This window comes from Ceratotherium simum, chromosome X (assembly GCF_057802395.1).
Source record: "Ceratotherium simum simum isolate JZ-2026a chromosome X, ASM5780239v1, whole genome shotgun sequence".
Lineage (NCBI taxonomy): Eukaryota > Metazoa > Chordata > Mammalia > Perissodactyla > Rhinocerotidae > Ceratotherium > Ceratotherium simum.
In genome coordinates this window covers 50,686,888-50,712,991 of record NC_141940.1, presented here as the reverse complement: position 1 = coordinate 50,712,991, position 26,104 = coordinate 50,686,888, and positions in this window count along the sequence as shown.

The window sequence follows — 26,104 nt, the reverse complement described above, 5'->3', positions numbered from 1 at the left end:
ATTATTCTTACCATCCTTGTGTGCTCTAGTACTATATTCCTCAGTAGGGATGTATGTGAGTGTGCATGTTGTGTGTACATCTGTGTGTGTGTGTCTGTATGTGTGGGTGTGTAGTGATTGAGAGTATTGTGAAGGAAGAAAGGAAGGACTCACTAGTAAAAGAGAGAGGAAGACCTCAGAGTAGTTACTGCCTGATTTTTTCCCCACAATAATAGGATCACAGCAAAGATGCATTTTGCTTGGTGTCCTGTTTTTTATTATTTAGGTTTGTTCATTATTTACTCATATATCCTGAATCCAACAATATTCCAACGATCATAATTAGAAATACTTGCATTGAGGAAGAAAAAGTCCTTCAGTGGGCTGAATATAAAACTGAACAAAATGATTGCTCCAATCCTAAACTTCACATTTCACTAGTTAGAACAGTATATAACTAATTACCAATAAAGCAGAAATGCTTCAAATGTCAACTTTAAAAGAGAATATCAATTACTAATCCAATTCTGTGAATTTATTGCTTATTTTTGCTTTAGTGGAAAACTGTGTAATTTTTATAAATGTTTTTTTTAATTACCATATACTTTACAATGCATAAAAAATGCCTTCAGTGCTTCACAAATTGCAACAAATTCCCTAAAACTACTTTTAATAGTAGACCATTAATCTCCGTTATTGCCTATCGTGAATAAAGCAGGAATTCAACCTATCAAGAAATTTTTAAAGGAATTATTAGCCTAATGTTTATTTAAATAGCAGTTCTCTGAATCAACTTTTCACCGACTGTAACATCATTGTAACTCTTTCAATAAAAACAACTCTAACAACACCAGCCTATGATCCGCGAATAGTCTGTGCTTAATTAGTTCCATATAAATTGAGTTTCTTTTTAATGATAATAATATAGAACGTTGCTCTAAATTTCTTTACTTGGAAATTCAGGCAATCGTAACAAATCATATATATATATATATATATATATATATATATATATATATATATACACATGATAATAGTATATATATATATACACACACACACACACAATTGAAAATTTAAAAAAATATATATCCCTTTAAATATGGGAAGTTTGTTGTATGTTAATTATACCTTTTTAAATCTGTTTATATATAAAATATATGGTATCATGGTTAATATATAATAATAGCTTTATTGACTTCTGTCACTGTAGATTAGTTTCATTTTCTAGAGTTTTATGTAAATTAAATCATAGCATACACTATTTTTTTCTTTGTTTTCTTTTACGCATCATAATTATTTTGAGATTCATCCATGCTATTGCACGTATCAATATTCTCTCCCTTTTTACTGCTTATTAGTGTTCCATTGTATGATATACCAGTTTGTTCATTCATTCACCTGCTGAAAAACATTTAGCTTGTTTCCAGTTTTTAGCTACTACAAATAAAGCTGCTAAAAGCATTCATGTACAAGTTTTTGAATGGACATATATTTCCTTTTATTTTCGGTAAATACCGAGGAGTGGAATGTCTTGACCACAGCGTAGGTGAGTACTTAGCTTGATAAGAAACTACCAAACTGTTTTCCAAAGTGGTTATATTGTTTAACATGCATGACCAGCCGTGTAAGAGAGTTAGTCGCTTCACGTACGTGACAGTACTTGATATTTTTTGTCTTTTTTATTGCAGCCATGCTATTGGGTGTGTGGTGGTATTTCATTGTTTTTGATTTGCATTTCATAATGGTTGAATATATATTCATGTACTTATTTGCCATATGTATATCCTTTTCAGGAAAATGTCTCTTCATATCTTTTGCTAATTTTCTGATTGGGTCATTTGTTTTTTACTGTTGGGTTTTCAGAGTTCTTAAATATTCTAAATAAAAGTAATTTATCAGATATGAGATTTGCAAATTTTTCTCTTGGTCTGTGCAATGTCTTTTCATTCTCTTAACAGTATATTTTGAAGAAAAATTCTTCATTTTGATGAGGATCAATTTAACTATTTTTTCTTTTGACACATTATCTTTGGTATTACATATAAGAAGGCTTTTGGTTAGGACCCAAGGTCAGGAAGATTTACTTCTATGTTTTCTTTTAAGAATGTCATAGTTTTAGCCTTTACTTTTAGGTCTAATGTTTCCTTTGGAGCTCATTTTTGTGTATGGTGGAATAAAGGGGGCCATCTTCATTCTTTTGCATGCGGATATCCAGTTGCTCCAATACCATTAGATGAAAAGACTATTCTTTCCCTCATTGAATTTCTTGGTGTCTTTGTTTGTTCAGGCTGCTATATCAAAATACTGCAGACTGGGTAGCTTATAAACACAGAAATTTACTTCTCATAGTTCTGGGGGCTCAACTTCCAAGATCAGGGTGCCAGCATGGTTGGATGAGGGCCTCTTCTGGGTCACAGACCTCTCATAGTACACTCACATGGCAGAAGGGGCAAGGCAGCTCTGTTGGACCTCTTTTTATAAGGGTACTACTCTGATTTATGAAGACTTCACCCTCATAATTTAATCATTTCCCAAAGGCCCCACTTCCTAATACCATCACTTTAGGGATTAGGATTTCAACATGTGAATTTTGGGGGGACACTAACATTCAGACCATAGAACTTGGCATCCTTGTCAAAAATTTATTGACCATAAATATTAAGATTTACTTTTTGACTCTATTCTATCAATCTATACGGTTGTCCTTATGCCAGTATCATGCTATCTTGATTATTGCCGTTTTGCAATGTTTTGAAATTGACAATAGTGAGTTCTCCAATTTTGTTCTTCTTTTTTAAGATAGTTTTGGCTATTTTTGGTCCAGTGCATTTCCATACGAACTTGTGGATCAGCTTGTTAATTTCTGTAATTTTGATAGAGATTGCATTGAATCTGTAGATCAATTTGGGGAGAATTGTTATCTCAACAATGTTAAGTCTTTCAGTCCATAAACATAAGATGTCTTTCTATTTATTGAGATCATCATTCATTTCTTTCAATGACTTTTTTATTCTTTCTTTCTTTTTTTTTAGTTTTCAGTTTTCAATTCTTACACTTCCTCAGTTAAATTTATTCCTAGGTATTTTATTTTGTTGGCTGCTATTAAAAATGGGAATGTTTTCTTAATTTCATGTTTATATTGTTCATTGTTAGTATGTAGAAATAAAATTGATTTTTGTATATTGATTTGCTACCTTGCAACTTTTCTAAACTCACTTATTCTAGTGAGTTTAGAATTTCTAGTTCTAGTAGCATTTTTATATATTTCCTCAGATCTACTACTTTGACAATAATGTCATCTGCTAATAAAGACAATTTTTACTTGCTCATTTCCAATCTGGATACCTTTTATTTATTTTTCTTACCTGATTGCACTGACTAGATCTTCTGGCACAGTGTTGAATAGAAGTGGTGACAGTAGGTATGCCTGTCTCATTCTTGATCTTAGATGGTAAGCATTCAGTCCAACATAAATATATGTGTTGCCCTGATGTGTTTGTTTTATCCTAGTCAGTGGTTGTCAAATGAAGATATCTCTCTCCCTTCTGGGGGATATTTGGCAATATCTGCAACACCATTGATTGTCAAAACTGAAGAAGAGCTACTGACACATAGAGTCATCTATGTGTCTATCCTCTATCCCTGGATAGAGGCCAGGGATACTGATTAATATCCTATAATGCACTAAATAGTCACTCACTCTCAACACAAAGACTCATCCAGCCCAAAATGTCAATAGTGTCTCAGTGAAGAAACCCGATGGAAGTTTATGTCCTTTACATTGAGATAAGTAAGTTACTACTTGTGATTATAGTAGTGGTTAGGAATATCCAAAATGGCCTGTGACTTGCAGTCGTAACTTATAATTTCTGTCCCTGTTTGAAAAATTGACTCTTGCTTTGTATAAATAGTCATACTCATATCCAAAAATAACAAAGTTTTAGTCAGGTCAGTTTCTTCCTCTCAATTCTTATGGCTCAACTGCCTCTCCCCCAATTCTCTTTTCTTTCAGGAAGGGAAGAAGGGAAGAAGAGAAGAAGAGAAGTATAATTCAAATCAATTAGGGATATTTTTTACAAAGCATTTTTGATAACTTAAGTAAAAATTACCATAAAAAGTAAAAGAGATAATGTAAATATAATCTCATTGTATATACAATATAACTTATTTATACATTATACATTTTTTAATATGTAAGTAATTTGCAGAGACATGTATGGTCTCCAACAGTTGCCAATAGCCAAGCAGTTAGCCATTACTAACTAAGAGATAATAAATCTCTTCAACAGTCTTCCATCTCCAAACTTAAAGCCACCATCAGCTAGAGCTAATGGTGCATTATGGGTTATGTAGGATTCTCTTTCCGCCACTAGACTGTGATTTTCTTGAGGAAATTAAACAGTTTGTTCACCATTGTATGGCCAGTACCTAGAAAAATGTCTGGTGCATAGTAGTTGCATAATAAATATTTGTTGAATTTGCTTGAACCTATCAGTATACTAGTGACTTTAAATTTGCATCATAAGAACTTCTAGGTATTCAGAGATAGGGCTTCAGTGGCTTTTGCTTTTGATGTTCTGGAGTGGTCACTGCCCAGGTGATAGGTTTGTCACTCCATTGGCACCATTTGATCTTTCCTTAAGATCATTATAATAATATGTCAGAAAAATTTCTTAAATTTTAATAGTTAACAAATATAAACCAATATAAAATAAGAAAACCCACTGCAAACACATCATATTCCATATTGTTGCCTAATTTCCAGCCTAATTCTTGGCCTTCTGAAACCAAAGGATATGGTTACATTTCATCACAAGCCATAGACTGGTAAAGATGCACACAAGGAGAGGCAATATATTCTTTACTGCTATATCAATCTTTGGGATTTATAAATAGGTTTCAAAAACTTACAGACAGCTTGTCCTCCAGTCTGCTAACCTAACAACCAATTTAATCAAAACACAACATAGAATAAAATTAGAGTTAGGTAAATACATTAGTAGATTAGTGATGATCTGCCTGAGAGAAGATAAGCTTTTATATGAGAGATTTGACTCATTTTCATTAATAACTTTTGTCCAATTAGATGACACTTACATATATTTGTCACTAGCTAATCCATTTTGATAATTAAAATGCACATCAATACAGTATATTTAACTTGTTTATAAAACTATAGAATAAAATAGATACGAGTTTCAAAAATAGAAGTCTGTATTTTTATGTTCTATGTTATGTATGAATAAAATTCTGCACAGAAAAGTTACATTTTCACTATAATTTTGTCAATGCTGGTGACAACTGACCTATACTTATCATTAGGGTAGCGGAAACTAAGCAGAATATATTTCATGTTTGGTCAGACTATAACTAATATGAAACGTGCATCTCTTTTCTTTTCAATCACGATATCTGTCATACTTGATATAGAGTAGCAATTTCAGTATTTGGATAAGGAACATAATGCTCACAAAAACCCTCTGAAATGGGTCAAAGAAAACAAATATTTGCTCAAACAAAGGTCACAATAGAAATCATTTTATCTAAGGAAACTTTATTTTTGAACAACAAACATTTTTTGAGTCAGAACGAATGCATTATTTCTCTCTAGAATAACGAATAATATTTTAGATTGTTTTAAAAAGTCACAAAACAAATCACTCTAGTTACTGAGTTATAGTTCTTGGTTCCTCAAATGCATTGAAACCTCTCAAGGCTATAATTTAGATTTGACAGAAATCAGTGTTTGCATTCTTTTTTACTATGGTTAGAGTTATGTTTTGGCTTTAACTTTTCTGATTGTGTTTGTCATTGTACTAAACCAACTTCCTTTGATTTTGTCACTTAAACTCATGTCTATATATAGTTGGTGATTAAACCACATTACATCTGTATGGACATGGAGGTCTTTCCTATTAAAATTACAAAGTGGGGAAAAAGTATTTTTCTATTTTACTCTATCTAAAGAATCTTTGGCTCTGTGTTTGATAACTTTGCCAAGCATGGGCCTCATTAAGCATAGTTGGCTTTTACCTTAGTAGGAACAAGACACTGTAACCGTTTTATATTTTGTTAAATTCACAGTCACATGAGATATAGGATTATGGAATAACACCCAAATATGGAATTAAAGAAATGCATTGTGTTAATTTTAAGTATCTGTTTAGTCTTCTCATAAGGATCTTTTGTTATGCATGCCATAGCAGATTGCTCAGAACTAGAAACATACCAGAAAATAAGTTAAATAAAAATGAGGAATTCAACAGCATACAGACTAAATTTTGAAGAATGAGAAAATTTCTAGAGGAACATGGTAGATTGTAAAATTAAATCATTAATAGTAAACTTAATAAGATAAACTAAAATGCATTAAATCTTTCAAAGATTTAATGATATCAAAGAATCAAACAAATGTTTGTTGATTGATCATTTTGACATTTATTTGCATGGAGTAGCATAAAATATGTAACTAAGGAAAGAGTAGAAAATGGTGTTTTAGCATCTGGAAATTGAAAATAAAATAATGAGGGAACATTTTATCTGCAGGTTATTTGTATTATCTCTGAGAATTGTTAAGACTTTAGGCCTCCGTGCCTTTAAACAGACTGTTTTCTATACCTGAAATTATATTTTTATTCCCCAATCCAGTCTCCTTTTGGTAAATTACTCATTTTCCAAGATCCAGCTCAAATACCACCTCTTCTTGGAAACTTCACTGATTACTCTTGCCCATCCCCACTTAGCAGTTAGATATTTAATTCATTCATTTAGCAAATATTTGTTGAATGCCTACAAAGTGCCAGGTCCTGTAGTAGGAGCTAAGGATAAACTAGTGGACAAGACAGACAAGGTCCGTGCTGTCAAAGAGCTTATGTGTTAGTTGAAGGGATATGAAATAAGCAGGTAAATAAATAAACAGATGAGTAAGATAATTTTGGAGTGATAATTGATATTAAGAAAATAAAATTGGATAATGTGACAGAATGGAGGGGGTGGGGTGATGATTTTAAATTAATTAAGATGGCATCTCTAAGGATGTAAAATGTGAATAGACGCCTGTGTGAAACAAGTGAGAGAGCCATTAGAAGATCATGGGAAAGAGCATTTCAGGCAGAGGAAACGAAGCATAGTGGCAGGACGAGCTTGCAGTTTTTGAGGAACAGAAAGAAAGCCAGTGTGTCTTCTCAAAATGGATCTTAAATATCAATTCTTTGTAAATACTTGAAAGTAACTTCCGTACCTAGGTTACCATTTCTATCTTGAGGTACCCTTAACCATGATAATTTCCCTCTACAAATGAAATGATGTTTAGTTAGCTGAAAATTGAAAGTAAAGTCTCTAGAAACTGCCAGGTGTTGAATATGAAATCCATGACTCAATAAAAATGCTTTTATCCTGTATAGCAACAACTTACTTTTTATATTCATCAAAAAATGGTGGGGAGAGAGAGAGAGAACTAGAGCAAGAGCAAGAGTGAATATAAAGTTTTGCTAGTATCTATACAAGTATTAGAAAAGTGGGGTAAGCCTAGTCATGAAGGTTTAAGCTGCATCCGTTTTTACATTTATTTTGAAAACTATTTATTTACTTTTGTTCTGATTATATATGTTTGTTGCAGACAAACTGGAAAGTACCGACAATGAAACCCTTAATTACATCGCAAAAAATCATTATTAATATTTAGACACTTTTTCTTCAATTATTTTTCTATGTCCATCTTGGTAGAATATATTTAAGAATATATATATATATATATATATATATATATATATAAAATTTCATATTCTGCTTGTATCTTTTAACATACCATTAGCATTTACTTACGTCAAACTATTCACAAACATTCTTAATGGATGCATGGTACTTCATTGTAAGAACGCACCATTGTGTACATAATCAATCTTCTATTTAATAATATCATTTCTAACGTTTAGTTTTCCTATGGTTATTGATAATGTGTATAAGCCTTGTGTATAAACTATGTACCATAAAGGTTCTATTTCCCTATGTCTCTTTTATTTTGAATGCCAATATTTCTGTAAATAATCCTGAGTGCAATTAATTTAAATTCAGAGTTAACATCATGCATTCACCAAACTAGTATATAAAAAATGCCATAGTATGCTTTATTAGCTTTTAAAACCTAACCTAAAACCCTAGCAACTAATTCATAAAAGATTATGATGTCTTAAAGCTCATGTATGAGTTCTTAAAGCTCATATATTCAATCCATGTGAACAGCCAATCTTTTTCAGTTTCTAAGATATGACTTCTCCATATGGACTGATCTGTCACATTCCCAGATAAACAAAAATTGAGATAATTCATTGCTAGTAAACCTGCTCTATAGGAAATAGTAAAGAGAGTCTTTCAGGTTGAAATGAAGGGATATTAGACAGTAACTCTTATTCACTGGTAAAGATAATTACATAGATTATAGAAGAGAATATAAACATGTTTTTTGGTAACTCTTTTACTTCTATCTGATTAAAAAGAAAACTGCATAAAATACCAGAGGGGAAGGGGGGAGGGAGGAGGGCGAAAGGGATAATTCGGCACATGTGTGTGGTGATGGGTTGTAGTTAGTATTTGGGTGGTGAACATGATGTAATCTATGCAGAAATAGAAGTATAATGATGTACACCTGAAATTTATACAATGTTATAAACCAATGTTACTGCAATAAAAAAATAAATAAATAAGTAAACAGAGCAACTTAAAAAAATAATTATAAATCTGTATTGATGGACGTACAATGTACAAAGATGTAATTTATATGACAATAATAGTACAAAGGAATGGGGAAATAATGGAGCTATATAGGAGCACATTTTTAAATAAACTATTGAAGTTAATTTGGTACTACATGGAATTACATTGTTATAAGTTAAGATGTTCATTATAATCCAAAGAGAAACCCCTAAGAAAATGACATAAAAAATAGTAAAATAAATGACAAGAGAATTGAAATTGTACAAAAGTAAATAGCTATTTAACACAAAATAAGGCAATAATGGAGGAATAGTGGGATGACATAGACATATAGAAAAAAACAGCAAAATAGCAGACACAAATTCTATTCTATCATTAATTACACTAAATGTAAAGAGATTTAAAATGTTGATCAAAAGACATAGATTGGCAGAATGGATTAAAAAAAAACCCATAATCTAACTATATGCTGTCTACAAGGGGAATACCTTACATTCAAAAACACAAATTGTAATTAAGAATAGAAAAATATACCATAGAAACAATAATCCAGAGTGCTAGAGAATCTATATTAATATCAGACAAAATAGACTTTGAAACAAAAATAGTAACTACAGGCAAAGACATTTTATAATAATAAAAGTGTCAATTAACTAGGAATATAAAACAATTATAAACATATGTGCACCTAACAACTCACCTCCAAAATACATGAAACATAAACTGACTGAATTGAAGAGAGAAATGGTCACATCAACAATAATAGTTGGAGACTTTAATACCTCATTTTCAATTATATCTTAAGAAGGCTGGGAAAAACACAAGGGATATTAGAAATACATTGAGATGAATTAAAACAAAAACACAACACAGAAAAACTTATTAGATACAACTAAAGCGGTGCTTGGAGTGAAATTTGTAGTTCTAAATGCCTAAGTATAAAAAAAGAATGATCTAAAACGATTAACCTATCATTCCAACCTAAAAAAAGAAAAAGAAGGAGCAAACTACATCCAAAGCCAGCAGAAGGAAGGAAGTCATAAAGATTAGAGTAGAGATAAACACAATAAAGGATAGAAAAACAATAGTGAGAAACAATGAAATCAAAAGTTGGTTCTTTGAAAAGAACAACAAAATTGACAAACGTTTAGCAAGACTGACCAAAGAAATAATAGAGAAGATTCAAATTATTAAAATTAGGCATAAATGGGGATAATACTACCAATCTTACTGAAATTAAAAAGATTATAATAGAATGTTAGGAAAAATTGTATGCCAACAAATTAGATAACCCAGATGAAGTGGACATATTCCTACAAAGACAAAAACTACTAAAACTGATTCAAGAAGAAGTAAAAACTGAATAGATCTGAAAGAAATAGATTGAATTAATAATAGTAAAAAATTCCACAAATAAAAGCCTAAGATAAGATGGCATCACAGCTGAATTCTACTGAATGGTTAAAAAATAATTAACACCAATTATTCACAAACTCTTTAAAAAAATAGAAGAGAGAACTCTTCCCAACTCATACTGTGAAGCCAATATTACCCTGATACCAAAACGAGACAGACATCACAAGAAAAGTGCAGACTAATATCTTTTTGAATATAGACAAAAATATTCTCACAAAACACTAGCAATTCAAATCCAGCAATGTGTAAAACGGTTTATACACCATGACTAAGTGGGACTTTTCACTGGAATATAATTTTGGTTCAACAAATGAAAACCCATCCAAGTGATACACTATATTAATAGAATAAAAGACAGAAATCCCACTATTATCTCAATAGATGCAGAAAATCGAACATCTTTTCAATATAAAAAAGACAAAACAGACTGGAATAGAAGAGAAAATTCTTAACCTTATAGAGGGCATTTATGAAAAACACACAGCTAACATCATACTTAATGTTGAAAGACTGAAAGTTTTTCTCCTAAGATCAGGAAAAAGACAAGAATACTTGATCTTGCCATTTCCATTTAACCTTGTAGTAAGGTTTCAGCCAGGGAATTTAGGCCACAAAACAGAGATAAGAAGCATCCAAATTGGAAAGGAAGAATTATCTCTATCTCTACATTCAGATGCCATTATCTTGCCTATAGAAAAACCTAAGGAATCTAGAAAAAAAGCTGTTAGAGCTAATACACTTTTCATTTATTTGCCAGGTTACAGGTTACAAGATAAATACACAAAAATCAATTGTATTTCTATATACTAGCAATGGATAATGCAAAAATGAAATTAATGGGGCCGGCCTTGTGGCGCAAGCAGTTGGGTGCGCGTGTTCTGCGGCGGCGGCCCGGGGTTCGCCAGTTCGGATCCCAGGCGCACACGGATGCACTGCTTGTGGAGCCATGCTGTGGCGGCGTCCCATATAAAATAGAGGAAGATGGGCATGGATGTTAGCTCAGGGCCAATCTTCCTCATCAAAAAGAGGAGGATTGGCAACAGATGTTAACTCAGGGCTGATCTTCCTCACAAAGAAAAAAAAAATGAAATTAAGAAAAAAATTCTATTTATAATATCATCATTATAATAAAATTATTGAGAATAAATTCAACAAAAGAAATGCAAGATTGGTACACTGAAAACGAGAAAACATCACTGAAAGAAATTTAAAAGGAATTAAATAAATGGAAATACATCTCATATTCATGGATAAAAAGACAATATTGCTAAGATGGCAATATTTTCCAATCTGTCTACAGATTTAACTCTTCTCTGTCAAAATACCAAGTGCTTTTTTCACAAAAATTAACAGGCTAATGAAAAATTTCATATTGAAATGCAAGGGACTAAGAATATCAAAAACAATGTTAAAAAATAACAAGGTATACACCTTTCCTTGTGTACATATGCAAGATGAATATACTTTTGGGTGTATATAGATAGAGTATATATCTAGTAGTGGAATTGTTGGGTCTTAAGATAGGTGCATTTTCACTGCAGCATTGTTATAATAACCTACTGCCAACTAGTAGGCAGAGAAATATACTACTGGTAAAAAAAAAAAAAAAAAAAAAAAGTAGCAGGCTTCACACTTCTTGATTGCAAAATGTACTACAAAGGTACAGTAATAAAGACTGTTGTACAAGGATAGACAAATCAATGGGAAAGAATTGAGAGTGAAGAAAAAAACTCATACATCTATGCATCTATGGTCAACTGAGAAGGCTGCCAAAACAATTCTGTGGGGGAAAGAATAGTCTTTTCAACACATGCTGCTGGGACAAGTGGATAACCGCATGCGAATAAAAGAAGTTGGACCCCTACCTCACATCATATACAAAATTAAATGAAAATGGATGTAGTCTAAACAGAAATTGAAATATAATTATATACACCTGAAATTTATATGTAATAAACAGTGTTACATCATGTAAAAATAAATAAAATAAAATAAATGAATCAAAGATCTAAATACAAAAGCTAAAATTATAAAATTCTTAGACGAAAACGTAGATGTAACTCCTCCTGACTATGGATTAGGCAATGTCTTAAATATGACATCAGAAGCACAAGCAATGAAAAAATAGTACATAAATTGGATTTCATTAAAACTGAAAACAATGATTCAAAGGAAACTGTTAAAGTGAAAAGAAAACCCACAGAATAGGAGAAAATATTTGCAAATTACGTGTCTTAAGAGAGTAGTATCCAGAATAAATGACTCTTACAACTCAATAAAAAATCAACCCAATTTAAACATGGGCAAAGCATATGAATAGACATTTCTCCAAAGAAGGTATACAAATGGCCAATAAACACATGAAAGGATGTTCAACATCATTAGTCATTAGGGAAATACAAATCAAAATCACGATTAAATACCACTTCCCATTCGCTACTGATGATACTAAAAAACATGGACATTATCAAGTGTTGCCATAGATATAGAGAAATTTAAACCCTCATATATTGCTGATGGGAATGTAAAATGTTTCAGCTTCATTGGGAAATAATCTGGCAGTTCCTCAATAGTTTAAACATTGAGTCATCATATGACCCAGCAATTCCACTTCTATGTATATACCTCAAAGAATTGAAAACATATATCCACATAAAAACTTGTACAGAAATGTTTATAGTAGCATTATCTATAATAGTAAAAGGTGGAAACAATGCAAATATCCATCAACAGATTAATGGATAAAGAAAATGTATACACATACAATGGAATATTATTTAACCTTAAAAAGGAATGAAACAGAGAGAACAGTTTGGTGGTTACCAGGGGAAAGAGGGTTGGGGTGGGCACAAGGGGTGAAGGGGTGCATTTACAATGTATAACAATAATGTACAACTGAAATTTCACGATGTTATAAACTATTATGGCATCAATTTAAAAAATTTAAAAAAAGGAATGAAATTCTAATACATGCTACAACAGGGTATGAACTTCGAAAATATGCTAAGTGAAGAATCCAGACACAAAAGACAAAATATTGTATGATTCAATTCATAATAAATGTCCAGAAAAGGCAAATCCATAGAGACAGAAAGCAGAGTAATGATTTTCAGAGGTTGGGGAGAGGTAGGGATGGGGAATACTGCTGGTGGGCAAGAGGGTTCTTATTACAGTGATGAAAATGTTCTGGAATTAGATAGTAGTGATGGTTGCACAACTTGTGAATTTTCCAAAAAGCTCTGAACTGTACACTTTAAAAGAGTGAAATTTACAGTATGTGAATTATATATCAATAAAAAATAAATATACAAATATTGTAGATGTAAATACATAGCTATTATGTCTTATTTCAGAAACCAGTATAAGAAGTCTTGCTTTCTAAAAGGTTTGAGGTTCTAGGTATAACTGTGATTACCATAAAACCACATTAAGGGATGAAGGGAAATTATTGTTTATATACCATATTCATTTATATTTCATTAAGATGTTGTTTATTCAAAGATCTTCTAATCAGAAAAAAATCTGATTTTTTTCTATGAAATCAGGCATCTTTCATGATTAAAATGTTCCCACAAATAATATATGCTCATATAAAACTAAAATTTTCATTTAGTACTTGTTTGCTTCCCTGTCCTGAACACTTGATAATAATATATAAGAATCATATATAATCATACCTCTCATACATAAGAGACTGGGTTCTTATGAATTAATATTAATTGAGTGAAATATGTTTAAATTTTTTTTAATTCTAGCCATTAAAATTCTATCCTATTCCTCTTAATTTTATTTTCAAGTTCACACAATTGGGTACTATTCTATTTGTTCAATTTTCTTTAACACTTTCAACTATAAAATGGTAATAATATAATCCATTCAACCAACGTTACAGAGTTGCTATGAAAGAAGTCATTGCAAAAGAAAGCATTTTAAAATCATTTTGAATGATAATCACATTATACAAATGTACAGTATTGTTATAAATAATGTGCTATTAGTCAGTATGGGATATGGTTAATATAAGAACTTCTCAAGTTTTACCGGCTATATCAAATACTAAGGAGCTCAGCTTAAAATTTTGCAAAATAGGAAGCTAGTGTGGTTATAAGTGCCAGAAAGATCATAATTATAGATAGGTTGCTAGAGAGAGATGTGTAAGGCCATAATGAGGGCAATAACCATGCTCAGTGCTTGGGAATAAAAAAATCTTTTGAATCTTCCTACCAGTTCCAAACTTCAGCTGTTTCTGACCATCCCCTAATTGTGTGAAATGAATAAATCATCTACTCTGGCGTAGATAGGAACCACTGAGTAGCTAAGCTTCTGTGGATGTTGTTAAAACTCATCATAGGAAAACAAATAAGAAAGGTAGATTACCTTGTAAACCATCCAAACCTGAAAAATGGCTCACCCCCCTGCAATTTTTGCCAACTGTTCCAAGTCCACCCTATAATCTAAATCAATGAGGAATTTATTAGTATATAATAATGTGTTTTGTAAAGAGATTTTATCTATTAAGCTGAACTTTCAGGGATGTTTATAAAAATGTAGACAATCTAAATATACCAAGTATTGATTGGACTTGAAATTTCATTGGTAAAGAATATTAAAAAAAGAAAAAATTAAATATTTCTTGTATAAATGTTTTTATTCTGTGAGTACACTATCCATCTGTTACAGATTACTTTGTATTTGACTATTCATTAATGAGTTGTATTAAATGTGATAAAGTTACTGCTGACAAGCATTTATAAATTTAATGTATGCTTTGTTTTACCAAATAATTTGGCATTTTAATCCAATATAAGCAGATCTTTAAAATTCCATAATTTGAGGTAGTCTTTATTAATCATCAAATAATTTCCACAATTATATTAATATTGGGCTATAAAATATTTACCTTTATGGCTAAAATACAAGTTTCTTGGAGATTTTAATAAAATTATGCTTGCTACATTCCTTGTAAATTTTACTTGGGAAAGTAGCTAGGTATATTTTTATAGTTAAATAGTTTGTTTTGTGCCCTTTTTTCCAAAACTCTGTATGACTGCTTCAAATCTGTATATATTAATGATCAGAACAAAGGTCAAAAATATAGTCCTAAGGGTTCTGGGAGCCGATCTGGAGAATATTTTTAAAGTCACCAAGTGCTCCAATTTAAGTAGGAAGTTGCACCAAGAACAAATCAAACAGCAGGTCCAAAATCTGAGTGATGAAACTCAAGGTTAGGGGGTAGGAACTGTTTGCACAAAATGTAATCTTGATACAAATGTAGAGATTAGTGGGCAGTAAAGAGGACTGTTAAGAATTGTTTGGGATGGAAAAAAAGGGGCTGGGAGAGCAGGGCAGACCTGCATCAATTCCTTAACTAAAAATCAGGTCTTCAATGATGGCTTTATTATTTTATTAATGGCATGGGTTTTTGAAACATTCCTTAAGAAGCAATGAAATGGACAAATGATATTAGGTTCAACAAGAGTCAACATTTTCAAGTGTTATTAATTCTCTGGAAATATAAAAGTTTCCAAGTGACCCTAATTTTGATAGGTCCTCAAAAAAATTTGCAAGGTAAAAATAGTATCCAAAATGACCTCTTAATTTAGTATAGCACCATTGGGGCACTTGCAAAATAGTACACCTGGGTACCAAAGCCAAACTACAAAAATATATGTTGAAGAAAACGCAACTACACACACGTTGGTTGAAGCCTATCTTCTTGTTATAAGGGAACACACAATGAAAGAACCAGTGGTGTTTTGGAGTAATCAGAGCTGGAGTGATAGTGTAGTGAACGAAGAGATTCTAACTTGTTGGGGGCAAACATGTACTACATTAGAGGATCACAATTAAAGGATTGGCAAATGCTTTTTTTGTCTCACATAGAATTCTCAAGATCCTTAATAATTCATCAGTTTGAAACATTTTTGCTAATGAGGTTGCATAGAGAAAATATCTCACACTCTTGCCAGAGTCCTACAAAAAAACACAACCCTAAAGTTCAGATAAGTGACTGAGAAAGAGGAATGTGACATAGTTTGAAAGCTAATGTAAAGTACGTTTATTTCTACTACTTAAATATAATATATTGTGAGCTTTACTACAATACTACACTGCTTATACTGGTTATCATTTATTCAGCTCTTATAATATGCCAGGAACAATACATACAATATTTCATTCCTACAATAACCTCATAAGGTAGATATTATTTGCATTTTACAATCAAAGGCAACAGGGCTCAAAGAGTTTAAGCAATTTACCCAAGGCCCCACTGCTACCAGGATATTTGACCTTAGGCCTGTCTTGAATTTTATCATCTTCACCACTGTTATTGTAGTAGGTCAGTAGTGTCATCTTAGTACGTGAAGTTGAGATACCATTTATTATTAGAAAAATTGTAATCAGTTATTTTAGAGAGAGAGTCGATGATAGAGATAGGTACATATAAAGGAAGGGAAGGTAAAAAAAAATGAAAAGAAGAAAAGGAAAGGAAGAAAACTGGAAAATCCAAAGAAAAGTACCAAATATATAGGATGTACAAAAATGTGGCCAAGTACTAACAAGAAAATTTAAATAAACTGAAAATACTTGTTTTCTGCTCACGCAGTTTATAAAAGTGCTAGTGAATGATGTGAGAGTCAGTACAACTTGAATAAACTTTATAAATCAAGCCAAACTATATTTTTCAAATATGATTTATGACATCAGAAAGTAGTATGCAGACTTTAAAGAAAAAAAAAAAACAGGTTCAGGTGAATATTTCAAAAGGAATTAATAACCTTTAATGCAGAATGTAAAAAAATACTATGAACCAGTCAAATTTTATCTTCCAATAACAAAACCCAAAGTCAGCAGAAGGAGGGAAATAATAAAAATTATAGCAGAAATAAATGAAATTGAGATGAAAAAAACAATAGAAAGGATCAATGAAACTAAGAGCTGGTTCTTTGAAAAGACAAACAAAATTGACAAATTCTTAGCCAGACTCACTAAGAATAAAAGAGAAAAGGCTCAAATAAATAAAATTAGAAATAAAAGAGGAGAAATTACAACAGATACCACAGAAATACAAAGGATTATAAGAGAATACTATGAAAAACTATATGCCAACAAATTGGATAACCTAGAAGAAATGGATAATTTCTTAGAATCATACAACCTCTCAAAATTGAATTGAGAAGAAACAGAGAATCTGAATAGACCAATTACAAGTAAAGATATTGAAACAGTAATCAAAATCCTCCCCAAAAACGAAAGTCCAGGACTGGAGGGCTTCTCTGGAGAATTCTACCAAACATGCAAGGAGATTTAATACCTATCTTTCCCAAACTATTTCAAAAAAATTGAAGAAAATGGGACAATTCCTAACTCATTCTACAAGGCCATTACCCTGATACCAAAACCAGACAAGGACAGCACGAAGAGGAAAAATTACAGGTCAATATTGCTGATGAACATAAATGCAAAAATCCTCAACAAAATACTAGCAAATTGAATACAGCAATTCATTAAAAGGATCATACACCATGATTAAGTGGGATTTATACCAGGGATGCAGAGACGGTTCAACATTCACAAATCAAACAATGTGATGCATCACATTAACAAAATGAGGAATAAAAATCACATGATCATCTCAATAAATGCAGAGAAAGCATTTGACAAGATCCAACATCCATTTATGATAAAAACTCTCAATAAAATGGGTATAGAAGGAAAGTACTTCAGCATAATAAAGGCTGTATATGACAAACCCACAGCCAACATCATACTTAACAGTGAAAAACTGAAAGCCTTCCCTCTGAGAACAGGAACAAGACAAGGGTGCCCACTCTCACCACTCTTATTCAACATAATACTGGAGGTTTTATGCAGAGCAATTAGGCAAGAAAAACAAATAAAAGGTATCCAAATTGTAAAGGAAGAAGTAAAAATCACACTATTTGCAGATAACATGATTATTTACATAGAAAAGCCAAAATAATCCAAAAGAAAACTATTAGAAATAATCAACAACTACAGCAAAGTTGCAGGGTACAAAATCAACTTAAAAAATCAATTGAATTTCTATACACTAATAACAAGCTAGCAGAAACAGAAGTCAAGTATACAATCCCACATAAAATCACAAGGAAAAGAATAAAATATCTACAAATAAATTTAATCAAGGAGGTGAAATACTATACACTGAACACTATATGACATTGAAAGAAATTGAAGAAGACACAAAGAAATGGAAAGATTCCATGCGCGTAGATTGGAAGAATAAACATAGTTAAAATGTCCATATTAATTAAAGCAATCCACATATTCATTGCAATCCCAATGAGAATCCCAATGACATTCTTCACAGAAATAGAACAAGGAATCCTAAAATTTATATGGAACAACAAAAGACCTTGATAACCAAAACAATTCTGAGAAAAAAGAACTTAGCTGGAGGCATCACAAACCCTGATGTCAAAATATACTACAAAGCTATAGTAATCAAAACAGCATGGTACTGGCATAAAAACAGACACACAGATCAATGGAACAAAATTGAAAGCCCAGAAATAAAACCACACATCTATGGACAGCTAATCTTCCACAAAGGGGCCAAGAGCATACAATGGAGAAAGGAAAGTCTCTTCAATAAATGGTGTTGGGAAAACTGGACAGCCACATGCAAAAGAATGAAAGTAGACCATTATCTTACACTATACACAAGAATTAACTCAAAATGTGTTAAAGACTTGAATATAAGGCCTAAAACCATAAAACTCCTAGAAGAAAATATAGGCTGTACACTCTTTGACATCAGTCGTAGCAGTATATTTTCAAATACCGTGTCCACTCAGGCAAGAGAAACAAAAGATAAAATAACCAAATGGGACTACATCAGACTAAAAAGCTTCTGCAAGGCAAAGAAAACCATGAACAAAACGAAAAGATGACCCACCAACTGGAAGAAAATATTTGCAAATCATATATCTGACAAGGGGTTCATTTCCAAAATATATAAAGAACTCATATAACTCAACAACAAAAAAACAAATACGCCCCCCCCAAAAAATGGGCAGAGGATATGAACAGATGTTTTTCCAAAGATGATATACAGATGGCCAACAGGCACATGCAAAATGTTGAACATCACTAATTATTAGGGAAATGCAAATCAAAACTACAATGAGATATCACCTTATACCCATCAGAATGGCTATAATTAACAAGACAAAAGATAACAAATGTTAGAGAGGATGTGGAGAAAAGGGAACCTTCATATATTGCTGGTGGGAATGCAAACTGGTGCAGCCACTATGGAAAACAGTATGGAGATTTCTCAACAAATTAAAAATAGAAATATCATACGATCCAGCTATCCCACTACTGAGCATTTATCCAAAGAACTTGAAATCAGTGATCTGAAGAGATTTATGCACCCCTATGTCCATTGCAGCATTATTCACAATAGCCAACATGTGGAAGCAACCCAAGTGCCCATCAACTGTCGAATGGATAAAAAAGATATGGTATACATATACAATGGAATACTACTCAGCCATAAAAAGGACAAAATCATGCCATTTGCAACAGCTTGAATGGACCTTGGGGGTATTATGTTAAGCCAAATAAGCCAGATAGAGAAAGACAAATGCCATATGATTTCGCTCATATGTGGAAGATAAACAAACACATGGATGAGGAGAACCAATTAGTGATTACCAGAGGAGAAGAGGGTGGGGGAGAATGTGAAGGGGGTAAAGGGGCACATAGGTATGGTGATGGATAAAAACTAGACTATTGGGGGTGAGCATGAGGCAGTCTATACAGAAACTGATATATAATAATGTACACCTGAAATCACACAATGTTATAAACGAATAAGACCTCAGTAAAATAATTAAATAAAAAAACAACATGAAATTATCATAGGTTGTGACAAGAGCTCATTTATATGAAAAGAACACAATTGCAGAGATGATCAACAGTTTAACATGCTGCCGAATGACCACTATCTGCTGTCCGTCATCATTCTAGAACTACCTAGACTAAACGATCATCACTTTGGTCCAGTGGTGTGCTGGACCCAGAATACTGGCCCCCCATGACCAACTGCGCTCATCTCTTCCCAACTTTGTGTTCAAGGACCAGTGACATACCGGTAGCTTGGAATTAGCCATTCATGGAGTGGTTACAACATGGAAATCATAAAACACTACAAATCAGGACTTTGTATTTTTGGAAAGTCATTTTTGTTAAACATTTACCAGCACACCACCACCACTGCTTTGGGTTGAACCAACTTTAGAACTATCTCTCAGTTCCATGATTCTCTGGGTGTGTCTACAGTTTCTGACAACAAAATCTATGCAAGTAATTCTGTTTTGTGAAACTTTTTTTTAGGGAGTGGAGGGGAGATTACAGAATTGTGGGGGTAGAATGGGTGTTGTATGCAATAGAGGTCTGTTATCACAGAATTAACTAGATGAACAGTGGGTAGATTTAAGCCTCATTAAGAAGACTGAAATAAGACTGAAAATGATGAGCTTGATCTGGCTATTTTGACCATTGATTTAATTACTAGATAGTTTGTTACTTTAACTCTTACCCCAACCTGCACTCTGTTTTCCCAAATCTAAATCTGAATTAAATGCACCATGTATAAATTTGATCTACACTCAAATATTTTATATGTAATGTTTAATATCTTCAATGTGTATTTTTTGTTACTTTTATTCATACTCTGCTCACTTACAAAATTTGAAACGTATCAGGTTGCATGCCTCTTATTAGCCAGTTAAATGAAGCATAACATAGACTAAGAACTTTTTTTTCTGGCAGTGACCTTAAAAATATATTTATTGCATGAGTACATTATAAGAACATTGAATAATATAATGGCCAGTGTCATTGACGCTGTTTTTCAAAAACTGTAGAAAAGCAAGTCAAATAGACACATCTTTTAGTGACTCTAAATAAAAACTGTGGTAATAATATTAAATTGCAAATCAATGTAATCATTTCTATGGAGGATTATAGTATTAGAGTTCAAGTATGTAGGTTTCTGGTGATTTACTTGATAATAGGGATAGATACCATAGAAATCAGGCTAGAGGAAAAAATACTTTGAAGCCCCCCACAACCATCTAATCTTCTCAAATATCAGTTGTCTCAAGCACACTTTTATCAGGAGCTAGATACCAACTGTCTGGCAATTTTAATTTTTGTCTTTACTAAAATTATTTTATTATGAGGAGTACATTATGCATAAAATATATTCTGAAAGATAATGCAAAATTATCTCTTATTATTAAGCCACACAAGTTACTTAAACATGTAAAGCTACCTTATTTTTAAGCTTGATGCTGTACTTATTTTGGATAGTAAAGTAAAAGGTAAATATACTTTTGTAAAGGTTAAGCTGACACTATTGTTTAAATGCGTTTATTGTAAAGAGTCTATGCCCTTTAAATATGCTCCTGTTATGTTCCCCCTTTCCTGTTGTTTGCTTCTTTTAAAACAAAACATATTATTAGTTGATCCATTAATTAAAAAGAACACGGGCTAATTACATGAAAAATGTTAACTCACTGGAAAATAAGATACTAAAGTCAGCAGTTGTTCTCTTTCACATTCCCAGCATATCCCAAGGTTAGCATCTCTTGAAGAGCAATTAACTTTGGCAGGGCAACTGAATTCAAACACACTGAGACTTCATTTTCTCTATATTAAGGATCATAATTAATAAAGAAATTATAACATGTTGTCACAGACTATCCAATTACGGTGATAACATTCCTGTTCTTTGAAAGCTCAGGGGAAATCTTTTTGAAGCACTGAGGTGGCAGTAGCTAATGCTGTCCTGTATATTATAGAATTAAGATAGAGTCAGAATGTCTATTGCTGCATATACGAAGGCAATTATAAAATTTATGTATATTTCTTAAAATCTTCTCTTATTCCACATAGATATTTTCTTATCTAGATAAAATGCCATATTCCAAATAATACTATGAAAATGCTTTTAATGATAAATATTTTAGTTTTATATAATAAAGCTATTAAAAATGTTGTACCATAATTATAATGTAGCAAAGTGACATTGAGCCACAGGCAGGTTTCTGTTAAAAGATATAATTTTCACAGGATTTTCAACCACTTTTAAAGTTACTTAGGAAATGTATTCAGAGGGTGGTAGACTTATCAGTCTTAGTGTTGTTTATGCTTCCTTGTGCAAGCAACAATATATTAAATCAAGGCATAAATAAGTCAATGGCAAAATTGGAAATATCGTCTCTTCCAGGAAGATGATGAGAAGATAGAAAAGAAGGAGGAGGTGGAGGAGGGAAAGGAGGAGGAGGAAGTGCAGAAGGAAGAGGGAGATGAATAGCAGGAGGAGGAGAGAGGGGTGGAAGAGCGGGAGGAGGAGGAGGAACCTGAAACGTGTATGACATCCTGGGGAAGAGGCCAAGGGTGGAAAGTTGGAAGAGGTAACTTGATATTCTCCAAGTTTTGCCTAGTTGAAAGCATCCATCTTCTTATTGATTTCAGTGATTTTCAAACACAGGCCTGATATGCATAGTTATTGATAAAATGGAAGGTAGACCTTGCTCTCTGTATATCCCATAATTTCAGGGCTTTCTTATGTCCATTTCATGCTTACTTGTTCCAGAAACTTAAAACTACTGTCAGACAGCTGTATTGTCTTAAAACTGAGAGTTCAACCATCTCTGGGTTTGCATGGGTGTTTCTTTATACCCTAGAGAGCTCAAAGACTATAAAAGCACAGAAAATACATGCAGAATATGAAATAAAGGACACTATAACTCCATCTGGTGTCTCTGTAATGTGCAACTTGACAAAATGCAAATCAAGAGACATGATGTGCACACGTTTTTACTCATGCCGAATAAGCTAATGATGAAAAGACTTAAAACCATAAGGACAAGAAAAAAATTACAACTTAGAACAAGCTTAGCCTGTTTCCCTTCTTTATAAATTGTATTGAAGAAAATAATGTTTACTTAGAAAATAATTAGATGTACTTATCTATAGGGGAAAATAGGTTCTACCAAAAAAGCAAAAAAGGATTTGTTAACAACATTTGTTTTGAAATATCTACATGGTAGAGGAAGTTTTCTCAATTCTGGCACGATTGACAACATGGGCTGGATAACTCCTTTTAGTGAGAGCATTTCCTGTACATTGTAGGATGATTAGCAGAATCCCTGGCCTCTACTCACTAGGTGCCAGTAACACTCTGCCCTTCCCTCCATTTTGAAAACAAAAATGTTTCCAGATATTGCCAAATATCCCCTGTGGGGCAAAATTGACCTCATTGAGAACTGCTGTGGAAGAGAATGAACATACTCCCAACGAATTGATCTTATGTTAAGCTATGTCTGTATATATAATCCAGATGGACAATAATTCAGTTTAGTCGAGCAACTGATTATTAACTGATTGTATCCCAGCTTACTTGTTGTTTAATGTTTCGTTATTTGGATTTTTTGTTTTTGTTTTGTGTTGTGTGTGTGTATGAGTGCACGAACACATATATTATGTATATGATGACACCATTCAAAGAAATACTTAATCATATGAAATCTCCCCCAGATATTAGAAAAAATAAATCATTTTTAGATAGGTACTTGGCTTTTAAGCCTCTTCCTTAGTATCAAATAGCATTCACCTTTGCTTGATTTAATGATATAAAAAAATATACACTTAATTAAATATTTCCTATTCACTTACTTGCTTGTTTCATCCTAAAGAAGTCACTTAATTCCACTAAGCTTAATTTTCCATTTCTATAAAAAGATAGAGTTTCTTCAGTGCTAATCCCAGTCCTAGGGAAGAGGACAGAGTGGATCAGGGGAAAACCGATTTTATGATATAATTATAAAGTTCCTCTCTGTAGATCTTCCTGATTTTTCTAGTTATTCCCCTAATATAACTTAATTTTATCCTCTGCTAAGCTCCCATAGTACCTTGTATATACCATTCTTACAATTCTTGTAGTTTTTATTTAGGTCTCTGTCATAGCCCCTAGCCCAGTGCTGTAGGAGTACAAGAAATGTTTTCATTTTTTTCCTTTTCATTTAATTTATCAAGGATTGAGCCAGAAAATACTTGAACATCTTTTTAATTATTTTTATAATTGAGCCCTGGGAAGGTAAGAAAGGGTAATTGTGCAGGAATTCTAGTCCCTCAACTTCACTTCAACTAGAGCATCCTTTTTTCAATTTTAACATTGAGGTTCCAGTTTAGGCTTTGAAGAAAGATTTTTTTTTTAATCAATGGTCTAAATCATCACTTTGATGTAGTAGCAAAGACATTGCCTAGCTTAAGCAGTGTCCAACTTAAAAGAGCAAATTACTCTGGCTATATCTACTTATTACTATGTATCTGCACATAAACTGAAAATTGCAAACATAATGTTTACTGTAAAGTTAAAAATATAGTGAAGCTACTTTTGTGCTCTTAAAACTTACAGTGCAAGTGAGTTATCTTTATGTATAGCGTAATTAAACATAAAGACACCAATTTTATAAAAACAACACTTTATTAAAGTGCATGTTCATGGTAACACAGATAGAATAATAGGCATGAGACTTTACATATTAATTCTTAAAAATATAAATAGTATGGGGCCGGTCCCATGGCCTAGTGTTTAAGTTCAGCATGCTCCACTTCAGCAACCAGGGTTTGGTTCCCCGATGTGGATCTACACCACTCATCAGTGGCCATGCTGTGGTGGTGACCCACATAGAAAATAGAGGAAGATTGGCACAGGTGTTAGCTCAGGGCGAATCTTCCTCAGCAAAAAAAAAAAATATATATATATATATATGTGTGTGTGTATATATATATATAAATAGTATGTGCTCATAATATACAATTCAAGCAGAAGTAAAAGATGTACAATGACAAACTAAAAGCAAAATACTCCTTGTCCTTCCCAACTTCTACTTTTCACCAGAGAAAATAAACATTTTCTTGTTTATCATTCCAATAAATATATTATGTGCTATCATATGTACAACCTTTTATTTTGCACAAATAGGATCCTTCCATATGCAGATTTTTGACTTTGCTTTTTTATTCAATAAGTAATATATCCTGATGATGTTTCCATATCAGTGAGCACACTGAGATTTTTCTTATTCTTTTTAATTACTGCATAGTAGTCTATATTATAGATATATCATAATATATTTATTCAACCCTATTGATAGACTTTTACATTGTTTCCACTTTTTTTGAAAATAAAAATTAAAAACTGCAAAAAATTGGGTCAAAATTTATATATACTCTTTATTAAACAGTGACACATTGCTTTCCTATGAAGCTTTCTCAATTCATACTCCTCCCAAGGAATTGTATTGAGAGGATCTCTTTCTCCTACCCTCTACCTGGAAACTTCTCCAAGATGTCTCCTTAGCTAACTTCTTCACATTTTTTCAAGTCTTCTCTCAAATGAGTGCTCACATGACCACCTTATTTAATATTGCAACCCTCCTCACTTAAATGATATCCACACCCCTGGCATTCATAAACTGCTTACCCTGTTTTACCTTTTTTCTATCACCTTCTAACACACTGTATGATTTACTTATTTTTGTAAAGTATAATTGTTTATTTCCTGCCTCCCCCTGCTAGAATATCAGGTCTATTAGAGCAGGGATCTTTGTTTTGTTCACTGATGCATCCCAATCATGCAAATGGTAGGCACATAGTAGATGGTCTATGTGATACAACATTCTCAACAAAGTAGGAATAGAAGGGGCGACTTTCTCAACCTTGTTGGGACTGCATATGAAAAACCTACATCTGAGTTCCAGCTCAAGATGGGAAGATAGAAAGATCCTGAACTCACCTCCTCCCATGGACACACCAAATCTACACCTATATATGGAACAATTTCCTCTGGAAAAAACCTAACAACTGGTGGAGCAAACCCATCACATTGCACAAATGAGAGGAAAACTACATCGAAGCAGGTAGGAAA